Source organism: Aegilops tauschii, chromosome 2 (genome assembly GCF_002575655.3).
Source record: "Aegilops tauschii subsp. strangulata cultivar AL8/78 chromosome 2, Aet v6.0, whole genome shotgun sequence".
Classification (NCBI taxonomy): domain Eukaryota; kingdom Viridiplantae; phylum Streptophyta; class Magnoliopsida; order Poales; family Poaceae; genus Aegilops; species Aegilops tauschii.
The window spans coordinates 64,531,485-64,549,066 of NC_053036.3; positions in this window are offsets into that span (position 1 = coordinate 64,531,485).

The window sequence follows — 17,582 nt, forward strand, 5'->3', positions numbered from 1 at the left end:
TTGCAGAGCCGGACACGTTTCCTGTGTTCGAAGGCTGCTTTGGAGTATTCAGAGGAGGAACCCGCCTTGCAATGCCGAAGACAATCTGCACGCCGGACACATCGTCATTGAAGCCTGGTTCAGGGGCTACTGTGGGAGTCCTGGATTAAGGGGTCCTCGGGCGTCCGACCTATGTGACGTGGGCCGGACTGATGGGCCATGAAGATACAAGACAGAAGACTCTCTCCCGTGTCCGGATGGGACTCTCCTTGGCGTGGATGGCAAGCCTGACGTTCGGATATGAAGATTCCTTTCTCTGTAACCAACCTTGTATAAACCTAGTCCCTTCCGGTGACTATATAAACCGGAGGGTTTAGTCCGTAGAGGCAATCACAATCATATAGGCTAGACTTCTAGGGTTTTAGCCATTACGATCTCGTGGTAGATCAACACTTGTAATACTCATATTCATCAAGATCAATCAAGCAAGAAGTAGGGTATTACCTCCATAGAGAGGGCCTGAACCTGGGTAAACATCGTGTCCCCTGTCTCCTGTTACCATCGACCTTAGACGCACAGTTCGGGACCCCCTACCCGAGATCCGCCAGTTTTGACACCGATAGGGGGAAGTGGACCTATCTCTTGGTTGAAAAAGGAAAGAAAGTGAGGGGTGTTGGGGGACAACGCAAATGAGAATGAGCAGGTCTATATTTCCTGTGCTCACATAGGAAAATGTCGCCGAGGAGATAAAAAATGGGACAAATGCAGACATGCTGCCTGAGTGTTTGCCGCGCTCGGCAACCACATCTGCCTCACCACTTTATGCCCCTGCTGTCCCTACGCCCATATCGCTACCGTTAATGTAAAATCACATGAAGCATTAAGCAATGCCACCTAATGTCACTATAAGTAACGGTCTAGTGCCCTCGATAAATTGAAGCAATGCCACCATCATTTTATGAAGTGCTTCCGTCTTGCTTTATTTCCCATGAATTGTGTTTTTGCAGTTACACTTAAATCTCACACCGCTAACATTGCTTCATCCCAGCGGAACTGCACAAATTTGATTGCACATTTACTGACCATGTGCTACTCTCATGACAGTAATACTAATGCTATTGTTTTGCATGTTAATCTAGTGGCAGTGTTGATGTGATGTGATGCTACTTACTTAAGGGCACTTTCATACTGTCAATCTAGTGCCAATTATAACACAATAGATGCTGCTGTTAATCATACGCCACTGCAAATATCTGTCACTGTTTAAATAACCGTATTTCGTATTTGCGCAAACAGGGATGTCTGTCTCCATATTGTTTCTATCTACGCAATCAAAATTACACACCTCAGTTTTAGTACAACTGCACAAAATGAGATGGCCATTCCTAGCTGTCGTCCTCTAACCACCAGTCTTCCAGGTTACTACATTGGTAGTAACTAGGTAGAATGACCAACGTAATCTAAAAGAAGTTGATTCGTACGTTTTACTTCCTGATTGCAGTGTAGGGACGAGCGAAAACAACTGCATCCTAGTCCGAAATGCACTTTCTACGAGGTGATCCATGGACGGAGGACTAGCTGGCACGGCTGCACGGAGGTTTTTGGGACAGGTGCGCCGACAAGAGGCATTGTGGTCTGCTTATTTCTGCAAATAGTGGTGCTTAAATTTAGTGGAATGCACAAGAATTTCAGCTGGTCAGTACACTACATGGTTCAGTTCAGCATTCCAGCTGAGAACACAATTATAATTGGTTATTCTGGAATGAGAGAACCTAACCCTGGATGGTGGCAACAAGAAAAAACCAGAGTGAATTCCAGGAAATTTAAGCCTGCCGGGAGGCCCTTTGCTCAGAGAAGCCTTGCTTGTTTTTTCCTGATTCGTAAACCTTCTCACAACTTTGTCTTTTGCTGTGAACTAGTATATGTTTGTTATGTTCTATGAATCATTGGGATGTATAAAATTGCTTAACTTATGCTTTTCAAGTTTTTTATGAAGCCGAGTTTAATGTGTGTGTTCCACATGAACGCTGGACTAGCGTGTGAACGTTTGGAATTTACATTGTGGCCTCAGTTAACTGCATGAACCACTGTAACAAGATACGTAGTTGCTTATATGTCAGACAGCAGATTATTGATTGTTAGCTGGTCGATAGCCTAGTGTTGAAGCGAGCTGAGCCAATGTGCCGTGTTTTGCACAACTGCTTACAAGTGGGGTAGCACCAACAATGTTTACAAGTACTTATGTATACGTCGGCGCACATTTCTCGAACGAGAACTCTATTTCATCAAACACACATTGCTCACATGATAAACCATGACAACTTATGTCTTACCATGCCATATTCATGAAAAAACTAATGAGGACACATCTGTTTCGGCAACAATTATGATGGTTCTCACATGATTCACGGGCACACAAAAGTAGCAGCAGTTCCCATAGACGGATTCAAACAGAGTACTAGCCCCAGAGGGCTTGATAATAGGCAAGGTTCGGATAAGTAGACACAATCCAAACTAGTATTAAACACTAGCTGGGGCAACTATTTCATGCCTTGATCTAATTTGGGCTGGACACAAGACGGACCTTGCCATGAACATCATCGAGGACATCCGGCAGTAGCTCAATCATGTGAACCTTCATGAAGATAACCTTGTGGCCTTGCCACTCATAAACTTGTTTGTGGAGGCATGCCACGTCATCTTCCTGCGTAAGGTTGACAAGAACAGTATGCCTCACAAACGATGGAGTAGCTTTGAACTTCTTGTGCTTCAGTACACCCTGGAAAACACGCCTGACAATAGTGAGGCTGGAATACAACTCGACATCGGTATAAGCGCAAATGGCTTCCGGGATCCAACAACCTAAGAACTCTGTTTTCCCAGTGCGTATATTCAGGTCATCCGCCTCATAGCGAGTGACATGTACAACCTCACAATCCTTGTCTGCATGAAGGCTCTAATTGAAACAGAAACAAATTCTGAATTACTTTCCAGTATAAGAAACACAAGTTATTTAAACCACTATGTATAGCATGGCATCAAAGCTAATAAAATTTTGAAATATTAATCACCACATACTTAGATGAAAAACCACAACCGAGATCGGCAAAGAAGAAAACCACCTTGGGCAGCTCAGCGGGGGGGGGGGGGGGGCACATCCTCGAAGGGGGGAAACTGCTCCTGCAGTGGCACAGAGGCTGTAACCTCAAACGGGGCGTTGACCATCTCAGTAGTGGTCGTGAGCGTATCTGGGGTCGGCTCGGTGGCTGCCTCCATCGTCTTGGAGCTCTCTGTCTCGTGGGGATCAGCCTCCCGCGTCTGCTCCAATATCGGCAGATCTTTGCCGTGTTCTCCTTGGTCCATCATGAAACTGACGAATACTAGGAGACCACTGAAAGGAAAACACAATCGCAATGACAATGAAACAAAAAAGAGAGTGAGGATCAGTTACTTCTTTGCAAAAGTTCTTTTTTTCTTTGAACGAAAATATACCAATATCACGGATCCGCTTACCTTCCCTTCGTTGGGAGAGAAGAATAGTGGCAGATGCGAGTGTTGGCTTCTTGAAGACGGTGAGGGAGAAGGGGATTCAGCGAAGAGTGAAATGATGGTTGCTTTGTCTGTCAAACTTAGACTGCGGGGAGGTGGGGTTTTGTGATACGACGGCTCGTTACTGCCGCGCTACGACCGGGGTGACTCTCCGCCTGCATACTGCCTTCTAATTTGGTGGATGGCATTTGGGCCCGCGCGCGGCATGGCCCGCATGTCGGTGAACAAAAGTAAAACGACATTCAGTAGAGGGAGACTTTTCGATGACCTAGGATGAGCCAGAAGCGGTAGTGTATCCACTGTACTAGTAGTAATTGTTTTTCTAGTAGCTGTAGAGTGTCTCCACTGTACTAGTAGTAATTGTTTCTCTGGGCCCAAGACAAAACAGCCCATCCACCCTAGTAAATAATAAAATCAATTCAAAAGCCCATATATTTACTTAATGAGAGGCGCTACCCACACCCAGCAAAAAACCTGGGTGCTCTTCTTACTCCTCACTCCCACCCACCTCATGTCAGCTCGCTCCACTCGTACCCCCAAATTCCTCACCTCACTCCTACAGAAAACCCCAGCTCCCCTTCTTCCTCACTACTACAGAAAAACCTCAGCTCCCCTTCTTCTTCACTTGCACTACAACTGGGCTCATCATTCATTACTCTGCTCAAATCCGTGAGCGCGACGCGACGCCCTTGAGGAAAATGGAGTCGGCTGACCCCAGCGCCAAGAAGATGAGGCTCCCGCTAGCGGCGACGCCTGTTGTAGATCCCGCACCCGGCAGCGCGGGGAGAAGCGGCGACCCCACCCCCACCGGATCCTCGGAACCCATAGAATCTCGGGTGGACCGCATCGGCGATCTCCCGACGCGGTCCTTGGGGAGATCATCTCGCTTCTCCCCACCAAGGATTGTTTCCGCACCCAAGTCCTCTCAATTCGGCGGTGCCCTCTATGGCGCGCCATGCCCCTTAATCTCGACTGTTGTCAGCTATATCTCTCTTCAATGATTTTGAAATCCCAAGAGCCATCATCTCCTCCCACCAGGGCTCCGTTCAAAGCCTCTGCATCCCGTCATGCTACCTGAGCAAGCATACCATGCCCTGCACGGTGGACGCCTGGCTGAAATCCCCTGAATTCACAGAACTACAGCTGCTTGAGTTCTACTATTCCCCTGGAAATCACCTACCAGATACCGAACGCCATCTACCTGTGCCCTCAGCACCGATGTCCATCTCGCAGTTTTCCTCCTCTCTCCACACCGCCACCTTTGCGCTGTGCTACCTACCAGACAATCTGGTACTAAACCTTCGACTCCCATTTCTCAAGAAATGTTCACTTGTGCGGGTTCGTATATCAGAGGCCTCATTGCACAGTATCATCCACTCCAGTTGCCCTGCCCTGGAGTGCTTGGTGCTTGTTTTCATAGTAGAATCGGTTGTCTCCAAATAAAGTCGCCTAACCTTGTAAGAATTGGAATTTCTTTTGACGGAAGGCAGCTCATCATCCAACATACCCCTTCACATCAAAGGTTGATCCTTGATTCTAGTTATTCACCGTCGCAAATAACCGTCCTCTCTGCGCCTAAACTAGAGACCTTGAGCGTAATACATGATCTCTGTGCTCATTTCAAGATGGTGTTTGGCTCCACAGTTCTTCAGGTACTTTATATTATCATCTACACTTGTAACCATAAGCTGCATTTTAAATTTCTGCGCATAAGTTATATATCATCTCGGAGTACACATTTTGTACTAATATTATGTTCTATGCTCAATGAAGAGTTTCTCCATGGATAGCCTATCAATGGTGCTGGATTCTGTCAAGATCTTATATATCCAAATGAATAGTTTTGATCTGAATAAGATTATTGGCTTGCTGCAATGCTTTCCATGTCTGGAGAAGTTGTATATAAAGGTGGTAATTTCATGCACATTGGAAGCCCGCATATAGTGTACTAGAATTAACCGTTCAGCTGTTGCTCTTTCCACACTCTTTTTTTAGACCTTAACTGTTTTCAATCTTCATGTCTATTTAGGCAACAGGACGGGGTAAGAAAGTTATAACCAATCAGTGGATTCGTAAGCACCGGGATTTTCTCACTTCTCATGACATTCGATTGAAGACAATAACGCTAGAACGATATGTAGCCAACCATGCAAACAGTAGATTTGTCACATTATTCCTGCTGAATGCGAGGTTACTATTGTCCATCAGGCTTAAGTTTATCAGCAGCATGGTTTTGATGGATGGGTATGTCGAAGAGCAAAAAAAGGAGTTTCAAGTGGGCAAAAGAACTTCTGAACATGCCGGGTTTCTATTTACAACATATTGTGGTCATAATCCAATAAATTTTACGACCCAGGATGTTCATTCTATGAACCTGACAGATCCATTTGCTGTGAGTGCCGAAAACAGTGTTGGAGTTAGATGTTGTTGCCCTTTTCAACCTGGGTTTTGTCTAAACCTGATGAACAATTAACCCTCATGCTTTTGTACAGTTTGTAAGCTGGAGTTAGATGTTCTTGCCCTTTTCAACTCGGCTGTGACTGTCATATTTTCTTTGAAACAAGGCAAATGGCTTGCCATTCGTTTAATTTAGAGTGAAATATTGTAACAAATCCCAACCAAGGGAAATAACATCACTCTCACCGGCTGCTTGAGCTCACTGTGCATTAAAGAAGCCAAGTGATTAGCCTCCACCAGCACCCACAAACTTATTTCGAACTAGCACACCAAATGGGCTGTAAATTTTCATAGGAAAGGCTGCATGACCGTGACAGATTTTGATTCTGACATTTGGGACCCACGAGGAAATAGCCTATCCAAGGTGGTGTCGACTTACTAGCTAGTCAACAAACGTTTCTGCCTACCAGCCGTTGGATTGACATCCAACATCTGTCATGTATCTTCTATCTCTGGTCATCTTCCTCCAGCCACCCAAACCAAACCACCCCGTCGGCTCCGCCTGCTCCCGCCTCCCATGGCTGGCTGCGTCTCCGCCGCCCTACCGTACCCTCCAACGCTGGCCAGTCCCTCTCTCTATTCCCCTGCACGTCCTGTTATTCTCCGGCGACGTCAGCCCCAACACGCACCCGCACCCGAACTAGTCAACCCTCGTACTCCCCTCCGCCTGTGACTGGACCGGCACATCTTCCACGGCTCCTGTTCGTTCCGTCTGAGGCCTCGCCGTCGTCCTCGGCCTTGGTTCGCTCGTCGTGCGCGGTGCATCGCCCTCTTGCGTTGTCAATGCCGTCAACAACCGAGAGGAACAAGGATATGACTGTACGTGGAGAGGATGACAGTAGGGACCCACCAGCGTCATGGCAGTACGCAAGCAAGTGCTTCGTTATTACAAGCCCCAAAAAATGGTTCCTCCTAATGGTTGGACATCTGGGGTTCCCGCCATTGTCAACGTAGTCAATAAACAAGAGAATTACACAATGAGCGGCTGACACCAGGGACACAGCAGGTCGCGCAGTTGTTATTTACTTTTTTGAGGAACAAGCAGTTGTTTTTTATACTAGTTTTAGCGATGGATCAGGGTAACAACGGGGCTGTGCGGGGGCTGTGGCCTGTCTAGCCAGGGTTTTATTTATGTTTACCACATCATGAGCCCAGTTGTGTTTTTTTCTTGCTGAAAATGGCAGCCCAGTTCTATTTTTTTTAAAGAAATACCCAAACGAGGCCTACTTGCTTTATCAGCCCTGCTGGGCTGCAAATCTTTCAAGACGAGGAGAGAGTTTCATTTGGTTTGCCCAGAAATGGGCTGTACATTTTTAAAACACATCAAACCGGGAATTAGTTTCATTTTTTTAATTACAAGATTTTAAATTCCATTGTTTTTTATGCCTGGACAATTATTTGGATTTATATTTATATAAATTATTTTTCAAAATAGTTTGAATGTGACTCGATATTTCGGGATTAAAAACAGTTGACCGCACCGAAATATGAAAATTTTCGTATAATTTTTAACCGTGGCCACAAAATGGGGTGTAATGCTAACAAAAAGAAGATGGGCTCCAAAAAAAATTCTTAAGAATTGGCAAATGGGCTGTAAATTATTAGAAATAATGGCAGATGGGTTCTATGCTGTTTTCCACAGATTTGAGGCTGACTTGTGCGCCTACTACAGGTTGACACGTATGCTTTCCTAAAAAATAAGGTTGACGCACACGCAACGCCGTGTCAACTTAGTCAACACACGAGAGCAGTGACTGTTGGATGTCCATCCAACGGCCGTCGTGCTTCTTCAATCTCTGCTCTTCCTGCTCCAGCCGCTCAAACAAGCGCCGGCGGGACTGCCTGCTCCCTCCTCCCGCGGTCGGCTATGCTGCCGCGCAGGCGTCACCGCCCCATCGTTCTCCCATCGCTGGCCTAGCCATCCCTCTACTCACCCACACCTGTTGTTATTCTCTGGCGATGGCAGACGAACCAGTAAACCCTCGCACTCCCCTGCGCGTGGGAAACAACTACCGAGTTTTCCCTGGCTCCGTGTCGTTCCCTTCCTAGGCCTCGCCGTCGTCCACCGCCCTGGTGCTCTCGGCGCGGCGTGGTCAACATGGTCAACGAACGACATGCATCGGAAGTGGACTCTACGTGGAGAGGCTGACAGCTGGGTCCACGGCCGCACGCAAGGAAATGCCTCCTTATTACGCGCAAAACAATGATTTCTCCACCTGACAGCTGGGACCCACCGGAAGGGCCTCTGTATTTCGTGAAAAAAATGTTCCCCCGCTGGCAGGTCGGACCCATCAGCTATATCTTTGCACGCAAGGAAGTGCCTCGTTATTACGCACAAAATAATGAATACCCCCTGCTAGCTGGGACCCACCATAGTGGGAGGCTGACTTGTGGGCCTACTAAGATGACGGGGACGGAGGGCTTTGTCAACTTAGTCAATATGAACAATTCTAGCTGCAGTGACCGTACGATGTCCATCCAACGGCCATAGTGCTTCTTCAACCTCTGGTCTTCTTGCTCCAGCCGCCCAAACAAGTGTCGGCCGTGCCGCCTTTTCCTGCCTCCCGTGTCCGGCTGTACTGCCACCGCTGGCCATGCCATCCGTCTATACTCACCCACACCTCATGTTATTCTCAGGCGACGGCAGCCTCACACCGCAACCGAAGCAGTCAACCCACGTGCTCCCCTCCGCGTGGGCATCCACTGTCGCGTCTTCCCCGGCTCCGCGTCGTCCCCTTCCTAGGCCTTGCCGTCGTCCACCGCCCTGGTGCTCTCGGCGCGGCGTGGTCAATCTGGTCAACGAACGACTTCCATCGGAAGAGTACTGTACATGGAGAGGCTGACAGCTGGGTCCACGGCCGCAGCAAGGAAGTGCCTCCTTATTACGCGGAAAATAATTATTCCTCCACCTGACAGCAGGGACCCACCGGACGAGCCACCGTATTTCGTGAAAAAAAGTTTCCCCCTGATTGCTGGGACCCACCAGCTAAGTCTTCGCACGCAAGGAAGTGCGTCCATATTACGGGCAAAAAAAATTGATTCGCCCCCCTGACTGCTAGGACCCACCAGCTACATCTTCGCACACAAGGAAGTGACTGACAGTCGGGACCTACCTTGTCGAAGCGTACGTAGCTTTGTCATTCTGGTCGCGAATGTGTACGTACATACTGGTCGATGTAGAGGCGCGCACGTGTCGTAGTAGAGTCGCGCACATGTCGTAGTAGAGGCGCGCACGTAGCATGTACACGTACGTACAACGGCCAGGGTGCAAGAAAGAAAATACAGCCACGTACGTACATACAGACGGGGTCTCGAACGCCTACTCGCGCATACGTACGGCCAGGGCTCGTGTACATGGCTGGGCCGGAACGGAGAAGCTGCGCCATCGTCGTGTTCATGGGAAGGCAACGGAATGTGTCTTGTTCATCGGGAGGCAACGGAATGCGTGCTGTTCATCAGGAGCCAACCGGCTTGGACGGAACAGCCGATGGAAACGAGGCCTGGCGTACCGCAGAACGGAGGAAACGGCCTTGTGTTCGCCTGGCCACGGTCTCGGGATCTTGTTCATCGGGAGGGGTCCGGCGTACCGCAAAATGGAGGAAATGGACCTCCTACGGTGGAAACAGGGTCCTGTTGATTGGGAGGGGTGTGGCGTACCGCAAAAGGGAGGAAACGGACTTGTGTTGGAGCGCTACGGTCGAAACGGGGGTCCTGTTCATCAGGAGGGGTGTGGCGTACCGGAAAACGGGACTCCACAGGATACTTTTCATCTCCACCGTCGATTGCCTACACGAGCTACTGTTCATCCACCGTCAACTGCCTCCAGGGGCTCCTGTTCATCCACCGTCGACCTCCTCCAGCCTCCACCTGCGACTGTTCATCCACGGGCTCCTGTTCATCCAGCCTCCACCGGCTACTGTTCAACCAGCCCTCTCCATGGGGTCCTGTTCAACCACCCCTCCATGGGCTACTGTTCATCCAGCCCTCCACCGGCTACTCTTCAACCAGCCCTCCACGGGGTCCTGTTCATCCAGCCCTCCACGGGGTCCTGTTCATCCAGCCCTCCACGGGGTCTTGTTCATCCACCGGCTCGATCGATCGGGGTACTGTTCATCCAGCGGCAACGGCCTCTACTACCACCGGATCCTGTTCATCCAACCACCCACCTGGAACTGTTCATCCAACCACCCAACGCTCACTGTTCATCCAGAGGCAGCATCGATCGGCTTCAGTTAGCAGCAGTAGCAAAGGAATCACTCGGGTTCAGTTAACAGCAAGGGATCGATCGACTGCTCGGGTTCAGTAATGCGTAGCCTGCAGTGCAATCGCTTGGGTTCAGTTAGAGCCCAATGCCTCGCTCGGGTTCAGTTAGAGCCCAACGCCTCGCGCACACGCGCGTATGTACGAGAGAAACGCGCATCGCTCGGCCCCCGACCACCCACCGTAACCGGGAACACCCCAATATTTTCCTCGCCCTTGCTTCTACCATGGTTTTTTCCGTCATGGACGGCCCAAAGAATGTCATGCAGCTGCGTCTCCGGCCCGCCCAGGACGAAAAACCCATTTTCTGTCATGATTTTTTGTCATAGAAGTAGCACCCCACCACATCTATGATGATACTGGGTTTTGTCACAATTATCGTCATAGAAGTGTCATAAGTATGATAGAAAAAAAATTCGTTCGGCCCAAAATGTCACGGATGTGTCCCTTTTTGCAGTGGAGGGGGGGGGGATTTAGTCCCGGTTCCAGCTACGAACCAGGACCAATGAGGTGCCTATATATACCCCCTCGTCCGCGAGCAGAGCACTCCACACTGATTTGTTTTTTTGGCCGGCGCGGGGAGGGCTTTGTGGTGCTCTAACTCACCTCCTATGCACATGAGGTGTTCGATGAAATGCCCGAGCCACACTACTTAAGATTTCTCCTCTCCAAGCTCGACCTCCAAGCTCCATTTTCCTCAAGATTTGTCTAGGTTTAGCGGTCCTTCACATCATGTCCCCGTCTTCACCGCCGTCGATCGCCCGCGCCGATCTTGTCGCCGGCATCACCGTGGTGAGCCTCTTGTTCTTATCTTCTTTCTAAAAAAAATTCTTTACTTGTATGATTTAGATAGATACTTGTATAATTTTCTTACTTTTATTATTGTTTGTTATTATATAGTGCGATGGTTTTGGTATCCGCCCCCGTCGGCCCTCGTCCTGTCTATGATTCGGATGTGGTATATATTATATTTTATAACTATTTGGTTGATTTATTGTTTATGACAATTATGCCAACCAACGTGACATAGATATTTTTATCTAGGAGGTATGTGAACCGGAAATTCCAACCGACCCTATTGTCGAGAGGTTAAATTTAGTTGAAGAAGAAAACAATTACTTGAAGGAAAAATTAAAAAAATTGAGGAGGAGAAGATGATATTGGAGTTGCATGTTGCGGATGTCGTCGATGATCACAAGATCAAGAGGGATGCAATGCGCTTGAAGATTAGAAAGATTAGAAAATATGCCATTCATACCAAGGCTTGGTATCATTATGCCATTGGATCAATAGTTACCTTGGTTGTGATTATGATCGCATTTGTTGTTGCATTGAAATGTTTTACATAGTTTCAATGTATGGTTTAATTACATGCTCTGGAGAACTATGTATGTACTTTGGTTTTACTGTGATGATGAACTTCTATTAATTTGGTCACTTATCTATTCACGATGTTCTGTAATGGTTTTTGACACACTTAATTGTATATAATTCACGCAGATGAACCTGCAATGGATGTATGGTGACAGACACACCTCCGAGTACATTAAGGACGTGCATAATTTTCTCGAAGTGGCTGAGGCAAACAAGCAGAATGGTTTTATGTGTTGTCCATGCCCTATATGTGGGAATACGAAGTCTTACTCTGATCGGAAAATCCTTCACACCTACCTGCTTTATAAGGGTTTCATGCCACACTATAATGTTTGGACCAAGCACGGAGAAAGAGGGGTTATGATGGAAGACAGTGAAGAAGAAGAGGATGATGACAACTATGTGCCCCCTGAATACGGTGATGCTGCAACGGGGGAAGCTGAAGATCAAGAGGAACCAGACGATGTGCCCGATGATGATCTTCGCCGGGTCATTGTTGATGCAAAGAGAAAGTGTGAAAGTCAAAAGGAGAAGCTGAAGTTCGATCGCATGTTAGGATCACAAAAAACGGTTGTACCCCAATTGCGAAGATGGAAACACAAAGCTCGGTGCCGTACTGGAATTGTTGCAGTGGAAGGTAGAGAATGGTGTGCCTGACAAAGGATTTTTGAAGCTACTGAAAATATTGAAGAAGAAGCTTCCAAAGGATAACGAATTGCCCGACAGTATGTACGCATCAAAGAAGATTGTATGCCCTCTAGGATTGGAGGTGCAGAAGATTCATGCATGCCCTAATGACTGCATCCTCTACCGCGGTGCGTACGAGGATTTGAACGCATGCCTAGTATGCGGTGCATTGCAGTATAAGATCAGACGAGATGACCCTGGTGATGTTGACGGCGAGCGCCTGAGGAAGAGGGTTCCTGCCAAGGTGATGTGGATACCACGGTTGAAATGTCTGTTCAGAAACAAAGAGCATGCCAAGTTGATGCGATGGCATAGAGAGGACCGTAAGAAAGACAGGAAGTTGAGACCACCAGCTCACGGGTCGCAGTGGAGAAAAATCGAGAGAAAGTACTGGAAGGAGTTTACAGCTGACGCAAGGAACGTATGGTTTGGTTTAAGCGCTGATGTCATTAATCCTTTTGGGGAGCAGAGCAGCAACCACAACACCTGGCCCGTGACTCTATGTATCTATAACCTTCCTCCTTGGTTGTGCATGAAGCGGAAGTTCATTATGATGCCAGTTCTCATCCAATGCCCGAAGCAACCCGACAACGACATTGATGTGTACCTAAGGCCATTAGTTGAAGAACTTTTACAGCTGTGGAATGGAAAAGGTGTGCGTGTGTGGGATGAGCACAGACAGGAGGAATTTGACCTGCATGCGTTGCTGTTTGTAACCATCAATGATTTTCCTGCTCTTAGTAACCTTTCAGGATAGACAAACAAGGGATACCACGCATGCATGCACTGTTTAGATGACACCCAAAGTATATATATATACCTGGACAAATGCAGGAAGAATGTGTACCTGGGGCATCGTTGATTTCTTCCGACCAACCATCAATGTCGAAAGAAAGGAAAGCATTTCAAAGGCGAGGCAGATCACCGGAATAAGCCCGCCATGCGTACCGGTGATCACGTACTTGCTATGGTCAATGATTTACAGGTAATCTTTGGAAAGGGTCCCGGCGGACTATCTGTTCCGAATGACGCTGAGGGACGCGCACCCATGTGGAAGAAGAAATATATATTTTGGGACCTAACCTACTGGAAAGACCTAGAGGTCCGCTCTTCAATCGACGTGATGCACGTGACGAAGAACCTTTGCGTGAACCTGCTAGGCTTCTTGGGTGTGTATGGAAAGACAAAAGATACCCCGGAGGCACGGGAGGACCTGCAACGTTGGCACAAAAAAGACGGCATGCCTCCAAAGGAGTATGAAGGTCCTGCCAGCTACGCTCTTACCAAAGAAGAGAAGGAAATCTTCTTTGAATGCCTGCTCAGTATGAAGGTCCCGTCTGGCTTCTCGTCGAATATAAAGGGAATAATAAATATCCCAGAGAAAAAGTTCCAGAACCTAAAGTCTCATGACTGCCACGTGATTATGACGCAACTGCTTCCGGTTGCATTGAGGGGGCTTCTACCGGAAAATGTTCGGTTAGCCATTGTGAAGCTATGTGCATTCCTCAATGCAATCTCTCAGAAGGTGATCGATCCAGAAATCCTACCAAGGCTAAGGAGTGATGTGGCGCAATGTCTTGTCAGTTTCGAGCTGGTGTTCCCACCATCCTTCTTCAATATCATGACACACATCCTAGTTCCTTTAGTCGACGAGATTGTCGTTCTGGGCCCCGTATTTCTACACAATATGTTCTCCTATGAGAGGTTCATGGGAGTCCTAAAGAAATATGTCCGTAACCGTGCTAGGCCAGAAGGAAGCATCTCCATGGGCCATCAAACAGAGGATGTCATTGGGTTTTGTGTTGACTTCATTCCTGACCTTAAGAAGATTGGTCTCCCTTAATCGCGGTATGAGGGGAGACTGACTGGAAAAGGCACGCTAGGAGGGGACTCAATAATATGTAGGGACGGGCATTCTTGGTCTCAAGCACACTACACAGTTCTACAGAACTCTACCTTGGTGACCCCGTATGTCGATGAACACAAGAACATTCTGCGCTCCAAACACCGGGAGCAGTGTGATGACTGGATTACATGTGAACACACCAGGACTTTCGGCAGTTGGTTGGAAACGCGTCTCAGAGGTGACAACACTGTTTTTGATGAGTTGTACTTGTTGTCCAGGGGAGCATCTTTGACTGTATTGACTTACAAAGGATACGAGATAAATGGGAATACATTTTACACGATCGCCCAAGATCAAAAGAGCACCAACCAAAACAGAGGTGTCCGCTTTGATGCAGCAACCAAGAGGGGAAAGGACACATATTATGGTTACATAGTGGACATATGGGAACTTGACTACGGACATGATTTTAAGGTCCCTTTGTTTAAGTGCAAATGGGTCAATCTGTCAGGAAGCGGGCTACAAGTAGACCCACAGTACAGAATGGCAACAGTGGATCTGAACAATCTTGGGTACACAGACGAACCATTCGTCCTAGCCAATGATGTGGCGTAGGTTTTCTATGTGAAGGACATGTCTACCAAACCAAGAAACAGAAAAGATAAGGAAGCGAATACATCATACGATGAGGCAAAGCGCCACATAGTTCTTTCAGGAAAAAGAGACATCGTGGGATTGGAGGACAAGACAGACATGTCTGAAGATTATGAAAAGTTTCATGAAATTCCTCCCTTCAAAGTCAAGGCTGACCCAACCACCCTGTTAAATGATGAAGATTATCCATGGTTACGGCGCAATAAGCAAAGGACACAAGCGAAGAAAAAGTGAAGACTTTATCTCCACAACTATTATGATGATGCCTTTGATCTAGAATATCACTGCAGCTACATGTGAAGAAATGAAATGCCTTTTCTAACAGATGAGTTTTCGTATGAAACCCTGATACTTCGAAAGAGATTGTCCATTTTGTACACGAAGTGCATCCAGTTTTTGCCATAACCCTCTCAACTTTTTAGCACATGCTATGTGGGTGAAATGATGATACCATACCAATTTTCAACCTCTTCAGAGTTCATTTGAAGTGCTTTTCAATTTCAGGGTCATATAGCTCAAAAAAATCAGTAAATGCATGAAAAATAATGAATGAAGTCAAAAAGGGTTGAAAATTGATGATGTGGCTTTGAATGGTGCATTTTGAACACACAAAAAGTCTGGAGTTCAAATAAGTTCAAAAAAATTGAATCCCTTTGTAACAGATGAGTTTCCGTATGAAACCCTGATACTTCGAAAGAGATTGTCCGTTTTGTACACGAAGTGCATCCAGTTTCTGACGTAACCCTCTCAACTTTTTAGCACATGCTATGTGGGTGAGATGATGATACCATGCCAACTTTAAACTTTTCATAGTTCATTTGTAGCGCTTTTCAATTTCACGGTCATTTAGCTCAAAAAATTAGTAAATGCATGAAAATAACAAATGAAGTCAGAAAGGGTTGAAAATTGGTGATGTGGCTTTGAATGGTGCATTTTGAACACACAAAAAGTCTGGAGTTCAAATAAGTTCAAAAAATTGTCCGTATTGTACACGAAGTGCATCCTGTTTTTGCTGTAACCCTCTCAACTTTTTAGCACATGCTATGTGGGTGAAATGATGATACCATGCCAACTTTAAACCTTGTCAGAGTTCATTTGTAGTGCTTTTCAATTTCAGGGTCATATAGCTCAAAAAATCAGTAAATGCATGAAAAATCACTCGAAAACTGCAAAAAAATTCTGTTATGATCAACTAAAACAAAACTATAATATTCTTCAATAGAAAAAATAATCAACTAACTTTTTTTGTTAGAACCTTTAATAGCAAACTAAAATAACAAAATATGTTCTTGATTAAAACAGACATTTAAAATAACCTAAAAATTACCAAATTTAATATAATGATAAAACACAATAATATTAAATAGGAGGAAAAAGAATAACTAAAAAATCTATTTTTATAGTAATATATTATTCTATTCCTTCTTCTTCTCCTCTTCTTTTTCTTTTTTTCTTTGATCTTCTCCTCTATTCCTTTCTTCTTCTCCTCTTTTTTTTCTTCTTCTTCCTCTTCTTATTTTTCATCGGGTATGTCATTGTCAATATACCCCCTCCCCGATAACTTTGACATGAGGGGGGGTCGATATACCATGTCCCCGATAACTTCGACGTGAGGGGGTCGATATACCCCCTCCCCGATAACATTTTTTTCCCATGTATGTATGTCGTCGTTGTCGATATACCCTCTCCCCGATAACTTCGACATGAGGGGGGTCGAGGGTCGAGGATCGCCGAGGGGTCGAGAGGGGGACGTCAATCAACCCCCTCTCGGCCTTCCAAATAGCGGTATTCAAAAGGCTCTTGCTGAACTTCGTACCAAAAATCGAATTATCCTATCAGGACTTCATTCCAAAATAACTTTGGAGAGCTTCATACCATCATGCGCCTGTTACTTCTGGCTAATGATGAAGCCATGGTTTTCTTGAATCCTTTGACACTAGACAACGTGACATATAGAAGGGTAGATGAGATCAGGAAAAATAGGGACCATTTTCTGCACATCCAGAATGGCGCCATTTTGTTAATTCCCTTGTTTGACATTCATGAGAGAGGCGGTTCGGACATCGGACATTCATGAGAGAACTCCGGTAACTCTTCAACATGAGGGGGAACGTCGATCAACCCCCTCTCGCTTGACCAAATCCTAGAAGCATTGAGGCCACCCCAAACCCTAGAAGCGTTGCCGAGGCCACCCCAAACCCTAGAAGCGTCGAGGCCACCCAAATTTACCAAATTAAAAGAGCGTTGTCGTCGAGGCCACCCCAAACCCTAGAAACGTTGTCAAGGCCACCCCAAACCATAGAAGCATCGAGCTAGCTAGGTCTATGTTTGCCACTAATATATCCATTTGTCATGTTTGTATATTAATTGCCATGTTGTAATATTTGCGGAAACTATGGAGCACCGAGACTTGGAAAAAAACAGTTGTTGGGGGACATAATCCTCGGCGGAGGTGATGTCATGTCGTATCTCAACGACACCGATGGTCTGGAAGGAGAGGGTGAAGCAGGCTCCAGTGATCGAACAATGAAGGTGGAAGGACATGATGGCTCCGGATACCGAATGCCGGTGGAAGAACAAGACCGTGATGACGGTTCCGGTGAGCGAATGGAGGAAGGAGCTGTTGCAAAGTCCAGCGAGGTATATATATTAATTAAGCCTGTGCTGACTAGCTAATTGATGCATTAATTGTTTTGCTATGTACACATATTAACTCTCTTCTTTCTTCTTTTCTAGCCCTTCGGATCGAGCCAAACTTCGGTAACGAGACGAGGCC